Source organism: Schistocerca gregaria, chromosome 1 (assembly GCF_023897955.1).
Source record: "Schistocerca gregaria isolate iqSchGreg1 chromosome 1, iqSchGreg1.2, whole genome shotgun sequence".
Lineage (NCBI taxonomy): Eukaryota > Metazoa > Arthropoda > Insecta > Orthoptera > Acrididae > Schistocerca > Schistocerca gregaria.
Genome location: NC_064920.1, coordinates 892,251,040 through 892,262,368, shown reverse-complemented (window position 1 = coordinate 892,262,368; position 11,329 = coordinate 892,251,040).

The window sequence follows — 11,329 nt, the reverse complement described above, 5'->3', positions numbered from 1 at the left end:
CTCTCTCTGTCTGTGTGTGTGTGTGTGTGTGTGTGTGTGTGTGTTTGTGTGTGTGTGTGTGTGTGTGTGTGGTCCATTCTGCCTTCATCAAGCGTTGTACAGAGATAGCACTAAGCTCGTGACAGCTACAGCTTAACCTATAAATTAGAGTAGATGCAGATTGAACATGATGGTGACATTTACTTCCTCATAAACGAACGCATTATAAGATTAAAACCAATTGCAAAATGTTTTAGACAAGATATCTCAATGGTGCAAAAAGTTACAATTAACTGACAATAATGTAAGGTCATCCACACGAGTACTTACATCTCGGTTACACGATAAACCACACGAATCTGAAGGCGTCAATTAAACTAAATACCTAGGGATTACAATTACAAACAACTTAAGTTGGAACTATAACATAGAAAATGTTGTCGAGAAGGCGAAACAAAGACAGTGTTTCATTGGCATATAAGACTTGGAAGCGGCAACAGATCTATTAAAGGGTCTGCCTACATTACGTTTGTCCATACTGTTCTGGAGTTGGACAGTAAGGGGTCTTAACCAGGTAGGACTGATGGAGGATATGGAAAAAGTTCAAAGGAGGACAGCTCGTTTTGTGTTATAGTGATGTATGGGAGAGAGTGTCGTGGGTGTGGATCGCGAGTTGGGGTGAGATCTTTTCACGAAATTTCAATCAACGACTTTCTCCATAGAATACGAAAATATTTTGTTGATGACCACCTGCATAGGGAGGAATGACCATAGTATTAAAGTAAGAGAAAGCAGGGGTCGTATGAAAATATTTAAGTGTTCATTTTTCCCGCACGCTATTCCAGAACAGAATGATAGATAAATAGTCTGAAGGCGGTTCGATGCCCTCTTGTCTAGTCACTCAAGTGTGAATTGCCGAGTAGTCATGATGGCGCAGATGTAGAGTAGTGCCAAGTTACATTAAAACTGTCATCATCTTTATGTTGGAGGGTGAGTCAATAAATAAGTCACAAACGCCAGAATACCACAGATCGTTTTAAATTAAGCGTCTATACACATCCAGAAGGTGGCAGCACGTGGAAGGTAGCCGGTACACAGTATTCCACGGCCAATAATTAACGATCTACAGTCAGACCAAGGTGGCACGTGTACCTGGCTACAGGAACACGATGTTTGTGAGCAGAGGGACTGTCCCGGACCACATCAATAGCGAAATTCGTCAAATATAGGATTAGAACTGTATTTCATGGAAATTTATATTCGACTGGGTACAAGAATTCAGCAAGGCACAAATAAATCACAAACACGATCGTCCTGGCCTCCCTGTTTAGCCTTACCCAGTGATCGCACATTGTTTCCACGTCTAGGGATATTTTGCTACTCACCCTCCTCCCTCAAGAACACATCGGTCCTGTGAATTGCAACAGTTTAAGGAATCAAACTTTTTATATCCCATGAGGTCACCGTCACAAGACTCCTATAGTGTAGCGTTTTAACGTCTTGTCAGACGATGGGTAAGTTTACAAGTGGAGTGTGTTAAAAAGGAAAATTTATTTCAGCCTGGTACAAGCAGCTTCGAGTGTCTCTCTCGGTTTGCCACTTATTTATTGACTGACCCTAGTATTTTTGATAAATAATCGAATACTTCTGAACATGGCGCAAAATTCATATCGTTTGGAGGCTATTGAACATCGCTAAGATGGCGACTATGTTCGAACTAGCCTGTTTGATTTTAATGACTGTTGCAGTACTAGACTGTGATTGGCTATTTCGCTTTAATGACCGGTTTATTACTGCCATGACGTCGTGGAAAGTGAGCGTGGCTTGCGACGTCATGGCGATGGCATCATGGAAAAGGGGCATGGATTGTGATGTTATGGTTAGTGCACTGACTTGCACGCATGGCGTCAGAAATGTCAACCAATTCCACCAATTCAGTATAACCATTCTACTGTCAATATTTACTCCTTAAGTTATCATTTGTATCTTGTGTTGTTGTTGTTTTTGTGGGAGGAGACCAAACAGCGAGGTCATCGGTCTCATCGGATTGGGGAAGGACGGGGAAGGAATTCCGCCGTGCCCTTTCAAAGGAACCATCCCGGCATTATCCTGGAACGATTTAGGGAAATCACGGAAAACCTAAATCAGGATGGTCGGACGCGGGATTGAACCGTCGTCCTCCCGAATGCGAGTCCAGTGTGCTAACCACTGCGCCACCTCGCGCGGCCATTTGTTTCTAGCCGCCACCTTACTGAGATGTTGGTTTCATTATAATGACGTTATGAATTGTCTATCTCACTTGTGAGTAAAGGACTGGACTTTATCTTTTACTCTTCTTGCTTTGGGAATAATCCATCGCAGGCCATGGATTCCATTAACCAGATCACTCAGAAAATTCCCATGATAACCGCTGAAAGCTTGTTTGTGGAGATCACATCAACCATGGGTACATCTCTGGTTGTGCATCTTGACTGTTGGAACAGCCGGCTGGTGTGGCCGAGCGGTTCTAGGCGCTACAGTCTGGAACCGCGTGACCGCTACGGTCGCAGGTTCGAATCCTGTCTCGGGCATGGATGTGTGTGGTGTCCTTAGGTTAGTTAGGTTTAAGTAGTTCTAAGTTATAGGGGACTGATGACCTCAGAAGTTAAGTCACATAGTGCTCAGAGCTATTTGAACCATTTTGAACTGTGGGAACAACCTGACAAGGTATTTCGACAACAGTTGAACTGCAATATTCGTCTGCGCTCTTGTAACTGTATAAGCAGTTGAATATAGTAAATGTGAGAAAATTGGAAGCACAGACGTGAATAAGACATTGATAACAGCTATGTTTGTATTTAAGGGCTTTGATCGCTAATGGGCGAAGTTTCAGAACACACAAGCAAGCATGTAATTTTATCTCTTTCCCAGGGAGAACTAAACACAAAATATGGTTTTCTACATACTCTCGCAGGAATGTGATTCAGTTAATTAATTTAGATGTAAAGCGTGGTTCTGTGAAGACAGTCGCTGAACTTTGTGATATTACTGTAATGTGGGAAGAAAGCAACATGGACATGATTGAAAGTCAACCTCTCCGCCCCATCACATTCTCCCAACACTTCTGAGTAAAAGGAACTTTCCTTACTTTTCGAATATATTTTTAATATGTTTACATTCACGGAATTATTTATCTTCTAATATATCATGTTCAGTAGACAAGGTCACCAGCTGATTCTGAGAATTCTGGGAACCAGCGAATGGAACAACTGTGGAAAACAATTACTCCAGAAATCTGTCTGTATCAGTATACTGTTGCTATAGAGATGGCTCTGCTGTCCATCCTGGCTCGTTGGCGTCATTGGATACTCATGACGTCAGAGTAATGGAATTTGATCGTATTTTAAGTTACGTGGAGTGGCGGTCTTCAGAGAAGTTGTGGTTTCGGTGAAAGATACAAGATAAACATAGGTTCAGAGGACCCGGCGTCAGTAACTTACACCTAGAATCAAGAAGAGATAAGATTAAATGGTGATCTGCAGACTTATACACTTGCTGCACTGATATCGGGTTCCCTGCGGTATGTTTGTTCTACGTCACACCGCATTCCTTTAGCTACGGTTTTAGATGGCTTCGGCAGTGAAGCACTGATTCGTACCTGCTGGCACACTAGCGGACAGCCCACATCCAGTGGTGTAACGAACAAGCTATTCAAGAGAGGAATAGGAGGAAAGTTATGTTTAGTTATGAGGTCATGTCTTGTGTCTTTATCAGCGACAATGTTAAAACCAATGAAAACTGAAGCAACTAATAGAGTACCTCAGTTAGCGAGATATAGGGAACGCTCCAGACATTGTCATACGGGGCTCAACAACTGCTATGCGGTACACCTTAGACGTGTGTTGAGAAACCACTGATCAGTACAGGATAAATGAGTCAGTTTCAGTAAGATTCTTCTAGCCATGTGGTTGCGTCTTGATTTGATAACCTTAAGATGTTTAAACTCTTATTGCAGGTAGCTGTTATCAGAGTAGCTACTTGGTAATTGTTGCTGTTATATACATACTATTGTTTTCCTATCCCTCCAGTTAAAGTGACTGAGCATCCTGACGTTGGCAGGACAACAGGTCAAGGGGGAGGAGTATCAAGTGTTATTGCTAGGAATATTTGTTTCTTATGGAAACTTTTAAAGAGATGGTGCTGCTCTCCGCTCCGATATGCCCTAAATACTGATTCCGGTATGTAGACGGCACATTCGTCATTTTATCATATGGAGGAAACTAATTTCACCGTTTTCATCTTCGTCTAAACCAGCACCAGCATAAACAATTTTTCATGGTGGAAAACGCAAAAGATTGCGTGTTTTTATGGACATGGAAGTTTTTAGGATTGATGGTGGGGAGGTTGTACGTAGTGTATTCGGAAAGCCGACAAGCAGGGGCAATGTCTTATCACTACTTAAATCAGAAGAAGTCAGTGATTAATGTATTAAGCACGATATAGCACCACATCAATGATACTGATAGCAGAGGGGTCGAACTTCGCAAGTTGTGAACCACTTGCAGGGAAAATGGTATGAAGAAAGGTATAGGAACAATAGGCGAGGTCGAGCTACCATAAGGAACAGCCACTGAAAATACCCCCATATCATATTTACGAGGCGTTAATGATCGCCTAGACACGTTTCTCCAACGATGAGGATTCAAAACAATTTAACTGATTATAGCAACAACAAAAGAAAATGAAAAGAAGAAACCATCTGGATTTCTGTAAAGACGTCCTAGATAAGCTCCAAATGGCTCCGCATGCCAATAGTGTACGAACTGAACTGTGATACTAGACTGGTCTTTACTGACCATTCGCAACGCCATATTAACAGACTTACTGTGAAGTGCAAGGTGTATTCTCAGCACGGTGAGCACATGAAGTGTGAGATATTGACAAGTGTGGTGGTTCATACAATTTAAGCAAGTGTGCGCAGCATCCAACATAAACCGCAAGGGGGGTTACGGCCGCTTCTCACTAGAATGTGGCAGCACAGCATGCAGCAACAGCAGTAGAAAGCGCTTTCCGTGGTGACATGGCGGCTCGCAGAATTGGCGTTCACACGTGGAAGTGACAGATGCTAGTGATAGCCAATGACGGGTAAACATTAAAGGTATGAGTGGGGACCCATGAAATAAGTGATGCATTTAATTAATTATACCTTGAATGTGTGTAAAAGAGAGACGAAGTTACGCAAAGACATGCCATCTTCCACATATTTCATTATTCATGTTTCCTTATTTCACCGTCAACAAATTTGATGAATTAGCATTCATGATTGTTCCCTATTTCATTATGTAGTCAACAATGTTTAGAAAAACGATCGCCCCAAAACAAAAACCTGCCATGGATCTCAAACAGCTTTCAGTACTGAAATTTGCAGTACGTAACTGCAGTTTTCTATAATGGCAGTACGTTGCCTGTTATGACATCCCGAGAGTATCGGAATCTGCAGACGAAATCAGCCAAGAGTCACTACACAGCGAAATGACGACGGTGTGATTAAAAGGAGCGGTTCTCATTACGAAAGTTTGCTTGGTGAAAATAATTTGACTACATCGGAATCTTCTAAGTCAATTTCTCGTGAAGTAATGTCAGTGAGTGAAGAAATTTACGAACCTTCTATGGGCTAGCTCACTGAAAAAATACTTGTCACTAACGATGAACTTGTTCGTGAAAACGAAAACTGTGACGAAGTGCCATTAAAAACGTCGAAGACCAGAGGATAAAAAGCAGGGAGGTTGACCATCTTTCATTGGAATACAAAATTAAAGTTGTTAATTCTTTATAGTTTAATCGATAATATGTTAGGTTCAAATGGCTCTGAGCACTATGGGACTTAACATCTGTGGTCATCAGTCCCCTAGAACTTAGAACTACTTAAACATAACTAACCTAAGGACAGCACACACATCCATGCCGGAGGCAGGATTCGAACCTGCGACCGTAGCAGTCCCACGGTTCCGGACTGAGCGCCTAGAACCGCGAGACCACCGCGGCCGGCAATATGTTAGGTAATTAACTGTATTTAAACGTTTTTATCATTTTTAAACAATTAAAAGAACAAAACAAAAAGTTATCCGAAGGTAGGACCGAACGTGGATTGCCCGCGGATCAGGCCAGCCCGGTACAGACACAGCCTTTTCGCAGTGCTGCGATCGTGTGTTGACAGGCATACAGTATTTGCTGCGCATAAAAATTTAGTGCTGGTTTCCGCGGAATCTTCCACTCAGTACGCTCTACAATTTCCATGGGTATACTACTAACCTGCGAAGTCCGATCCCGAACTGGATTTCGAGGACCGTGAGGTCCCCTTAAGAGAGAGTGCGAGTCCCGCTGTACGAGCGCGGCCAGTGTATGGAGCACCGTGCAGCCACCCGGCTGGCTGGATTTTCCCGGCGGCCGTTCGCCGCTTCCCAGAAACAGCCAACGCGGGCTGGCCCCGTCCCACCTTGACCCCATTCCTACAGCGCGACTGCGGGCACTCGTGCCATCCAGCTATGGTTACGAGGCTCGATCTAGGCCAGTGCGACGTGATTCACCTCTGTCCGCAGCAATCAGTCTTGCACACTGGTTAAGTCTTCGTCAGCAGTTAGTAGCAACGCCTTTGCACTGACGATTGCGAAAGAAACATTTCGGGTGCGTCGTCTCCATCGTTACAACTCGAACTGTCATAAGAGCTTCCTTTTCATATGCATCAGCAAATACTCCTTTTAATCAATTATATGTGTGCGTGGCGTCTGTTCTGTTTTACATGTGCGAAACAGCAAACAGCAACTGAATCTACAGATGTGGTACATTATGTGTAAATTAAAGGGGGAGAGGGGAAGAAAGTAAAGGAAAGGAAAGGAAAGGGATGACTGCTGTCAGCTGCACCACGACATTAAAATGGCTCTGAGCACTATGAGGCTCAACTTCTGAGGTCATCAGTCCCCTAGAACTTAGAACTACTTAAACCTAACTAACCTAAGGACATCACACACATCCATGCCCGAGGCAGGATTCGAACCTGCGACCGTAGCAGTCCCACGGTTCCGGACTGAGCGCCTAGAACCGCTTGGCCACTCCGGCCTTCATCGCGACATTACACAGTATATATAAATGACCTAGTAGATAGTGTTGGAAGTTCCATGCAGCTGTTCGCGGATGATACTGTAGTATATAGAGAAGTTGCAGCATTAGGTAATTGCATTTAAATGCAGGAAGATCTGCTGAGGATAGGCACTTGGTGCAGGGAGTGGCAACTGACCCTTAACATAGACAAATGTAATGTATTGCGATACATTGTATGACAATATGATAGCGGAACAAACAATAGTAGCAGTTACTTCTGTAAAATATCTGGGAGTATGCGTGCGGAACTATTTGAAGTGGAATGATTACACAAAATTAATTGTTGGTAAGGCGGGTACCAGGTTGAGATTCATTGGGAGAGTCCTTAGAAAATGTAGTCCATCAACAAAGGAGGTGGCTTACAAAACACTTGTTCGACCTGTACTTGAGTATTGCTCATCAGTGTGGGATCCTTACCAGGTCGGGTTGACAGAGGACATAGAGACGATCCAAAGAAGAGCGGCGCGTTTCGTCACAGGGTTATTTGGTAAGCGTGATAGCGTTACGGAGATGTGTAGCAAACTCAAGTGGCAGACTCTGCAAGAGAGACGCTCTGCATCGCAGTGTAGCTTGCTGTCCAAATTTCGAGAGGGTGCGTTTCTGGAAGAGGTATCGAATATATTGCTTCCGCCTACTTATACCTCCCGACGAGATCACGAAAGTAAAGTTAGAGACATTCGGGCGCGCACGGAGGCTTTCCGGCAGTCGTTCTTCCCGCGAACCATACGCGACTGGAACAGGAAAGGGAGGTAATAACAGTGGCACGTAAAGTGCCCTCCGCCACACACCGTTGGGTGGCTTGCGGAGTATAAATATATAGATGTAGATGTATCCGCGGCGGCTAATGAAAATGTGTACCGGACGGCATTCGAACCCGGGATGTCCTGCTTACCAGGCAGGTGCGTCAGCCAGAGCACACTGTGCTGATCCACAAATAGGTCCGACCTCCTAAGGGAATCTCAAAGTAGTGAACATGGAGAAAATGGACAGACACTGTGGATAGGTGGCACTCGATGGGAGTCTGAATCGACTGTGAGGCGTGCCGACACATTCCGCGGCGTTGAGGAAACGCTGTGTCCCGGATTGCGCAGTGGTTAACGACCCTGCCTGGTAAGCAGGAGATTCCAGGTTCGAATCCCAGTCCACTACACACCGCTACACATTATCATTCGTCGTCGATGATTCCGCGTAATGCACCAATGCAGCTGACATCAGTGATCCCGTCCCTTTTCTTCTTTTCTTCCCCTCTGCCCCTTCAATTTTCATATAAAATACTCCATTTATTAACTGACAACCGTTTCGGCTTAGCGATTGTAGCCCGTTTGAGTGATGCTTACAAAACACAAGTACTGTACATTGTAACTTCATACTCTGTTTCACAGACATCTATAGGTGGTTATGAGGAGACAAGGGCAAGACGTCGCGACAGATCATGCAAAAAAATTCCCAATACGATGCACGCTAACTGGCAGAGCAGACAAACGCGCTGAATGTGGATGGAATCAGTGTGCTGGACTGACGGTGGCAGCAGTGGCACTCTGAGAGCCTGAGAGTGGTTCTCAAGTTTTTTCTCACACCACTCTACCCAGTCTAAACAAATCCCCCTCTTGACTTCAGCAACCTAGCACACAAAATAGTAAAAAATGTCCAGTAAAAAACTTACACCATTAGCCGAATATACTTCAGGCAAATTATGCACTGTTGCGATAAGAAGAGCGACTCAATACATACACAGCTATAACAAGATTTTATCCTGTAGTGAAAGGCTTACGAGATAAATTCAGCGGATACTAACAATAAAACTGCAGAACTGGAGTATCAGCATGTTACAAAAAAACGACAAAACATTGAGTGGAGAATCCACGCAAGCTGTTGAACATATTTAGAACTTTTATCTGTCTTCCACTCAAGCCGACCGCTGTGGCTGAACGTTTCTAGGCTCTTCAGTCCGGAACCGCGCTGCTGCTACGGTGGCAGCTTCGAAACCTTGAACTTCTTAGACACTTTGTCTGTGTTGTTAGTTATTGTGACATCTACGAACTGATGAAATGCAATGTTCATCCAACACAACCAATCATTTTTTCTTTTCACACCCTTATTGTTTTCATACGTTTCTCTTAACGAAATTATGTTGCAGGCCTACGTTCCTACATCTTCCCGAAAATATTTACGGATATTTCAGTCTAATTCATCATATTTTACTGTTCTCTTGTTTTCGGCTGTTTGAAACTCTCGCCTTCTCTTTAACAATTGTCTCGTATGATCCGAATTTTTTTTTTTTTTTGCTTTGCTTACGTCATGGATGCAATCATTTTTGGTACTTCCGTAAGCCCGTGCTCTAATCAGGTGGCCCTTTCGACTATATCTCTATAATCATCATTTTCTAAGATACTGAACGGTTTCTTAATTTATCCTCCCATACAAAGCATCTGTTACAGAAATTCTACTAATTTACGATTCTCACTCCTTCCTGATGTATTTTATTTCTCGCTTTATATCCACCTTTTTTTCTCCGTCCTTAGAGTCCATAGACACCTGAACTTCTAAAATGGTGTAGGCTCATCGCATCCTACAAAATTCTTCACTGTTTGATAAAATGCGGTAATTTTCATTTTCAACTTCATTTAGTTTTTGCCAAGGTCGAATTCGTTTTACTTCTTCTGGGAGAATGTATTAAGGATAAATATATTTTTCTTCTCACGTCTGTCTTTTCTGGTGCTGTTGTTGTGGTCTTCAGTCCCAAGACTCGTTTGATGCTGCTCTCCAAGCTATTCTCTCCTATGAAAGCCTCTTCATCTCCCGTTATCTACTGCAACCTTCATCACTTTGAATCTGCTTACTGTATTCATCTCCTGCTCTCTCTAAAGCTTACCCCCCCCCCCACATTTCCCTCAAATATTAAATTGATGATCACTTGAAATCTCCGATTGAGTCCTAGCAAGCGATCCCTTCTTCTAGTCAGCTTGTGCGACGAACTTCTTTTCTCCCCAGTTCTATTCAGCACCTTCTTATTAGTTATGTGATTTACCCCTCTGATCTTCAACATTCTTCTTTAGCATCACATTTCAAAAAGCTTCTGTTCTCTTCTTGTCTAATGTGTTTGTCGTTCATATTTCACATCCATACACCGTTACACTCCATACAAATACTTTTTGAAGAAACTTCATAACATTTAAATTTATATTTGATGTTACCGGATTTCCTTCTTCAGAAACACTCTTCTTGCCATTGCCAGTCTGCATTTTATATCCTCTCCACTTCGGCCGTCATCAGTTACTTTGCTGTCCAAATAACAAAACTAATCTGCTACTTAAAGTGTCTCGTTTCCTAATCTGGTTCCCTGAGCATTACCTGATTTAATTCGACTATGTTCCATTATCTTTGTTTTTCTTTTGTTGATGTTCATCTTTTATCCTCCTTTAAAGACACTCTGGTTCCCTGAGCATTACCTGATTTAATTCGACTATGTTCCATTATCTTTGTTTTTCTTTTGTTGATGTTCATCTTTTATCCTCCTTTAAAGACACTGCTCTTCCAAGTCCTTTGCTGGCCAGAATTACAAGGTTTTCGGCAAACCTCAAAGTTTTTATTTCTTCTCCCTGAACTTTAATCCCTTCTCCAAATTTTTCTTTGGTTTCCTTTTCTGCTTGCTTCATGTACAAACTGAACAACATCGGGGATAAGCTACACCCCTGTCCCACACGCTTCTCAACCACTGCTTCCTTTTCGTGCCCCTGCTTTCTGATTTCTGTACAAGTTGTACATAGCCTTTCGCTACCTATAATTTACATCTGCTACCTTCACAAATTTCGGAGAGGGTATTCCAGTCAACACTGTGAACAGCTCTCTCTACGTCCACAAATGCTACAAATGTAGGTTTACCTCTCCTTAACCTATCTTCTAAGATCAGTCGTAGGGTCAATATTGCCTCGTGTGTGCCCACATTAATAAAACTTAAATTTTCTGGCCGCACTATTTCTCTACAGTAGAACATATCTCCTGATTTTAACTGTAGTTCTTTTTCCTTATTTCGGATTCTGAAATTCTGCAAAAGTTATGGTTCATAAATAAAAACTAGTCAAAACTTTTAGATTTCTAAGGTCTTTTTTATTGTCTATTAGTCTAAGTACGTATATATGTCTGGGCGTGCTACATTGCCTAAAGCTATTTCCAGAGTTCTCCCAGCCCACAAATCGCAATATTCTTTAGCCGA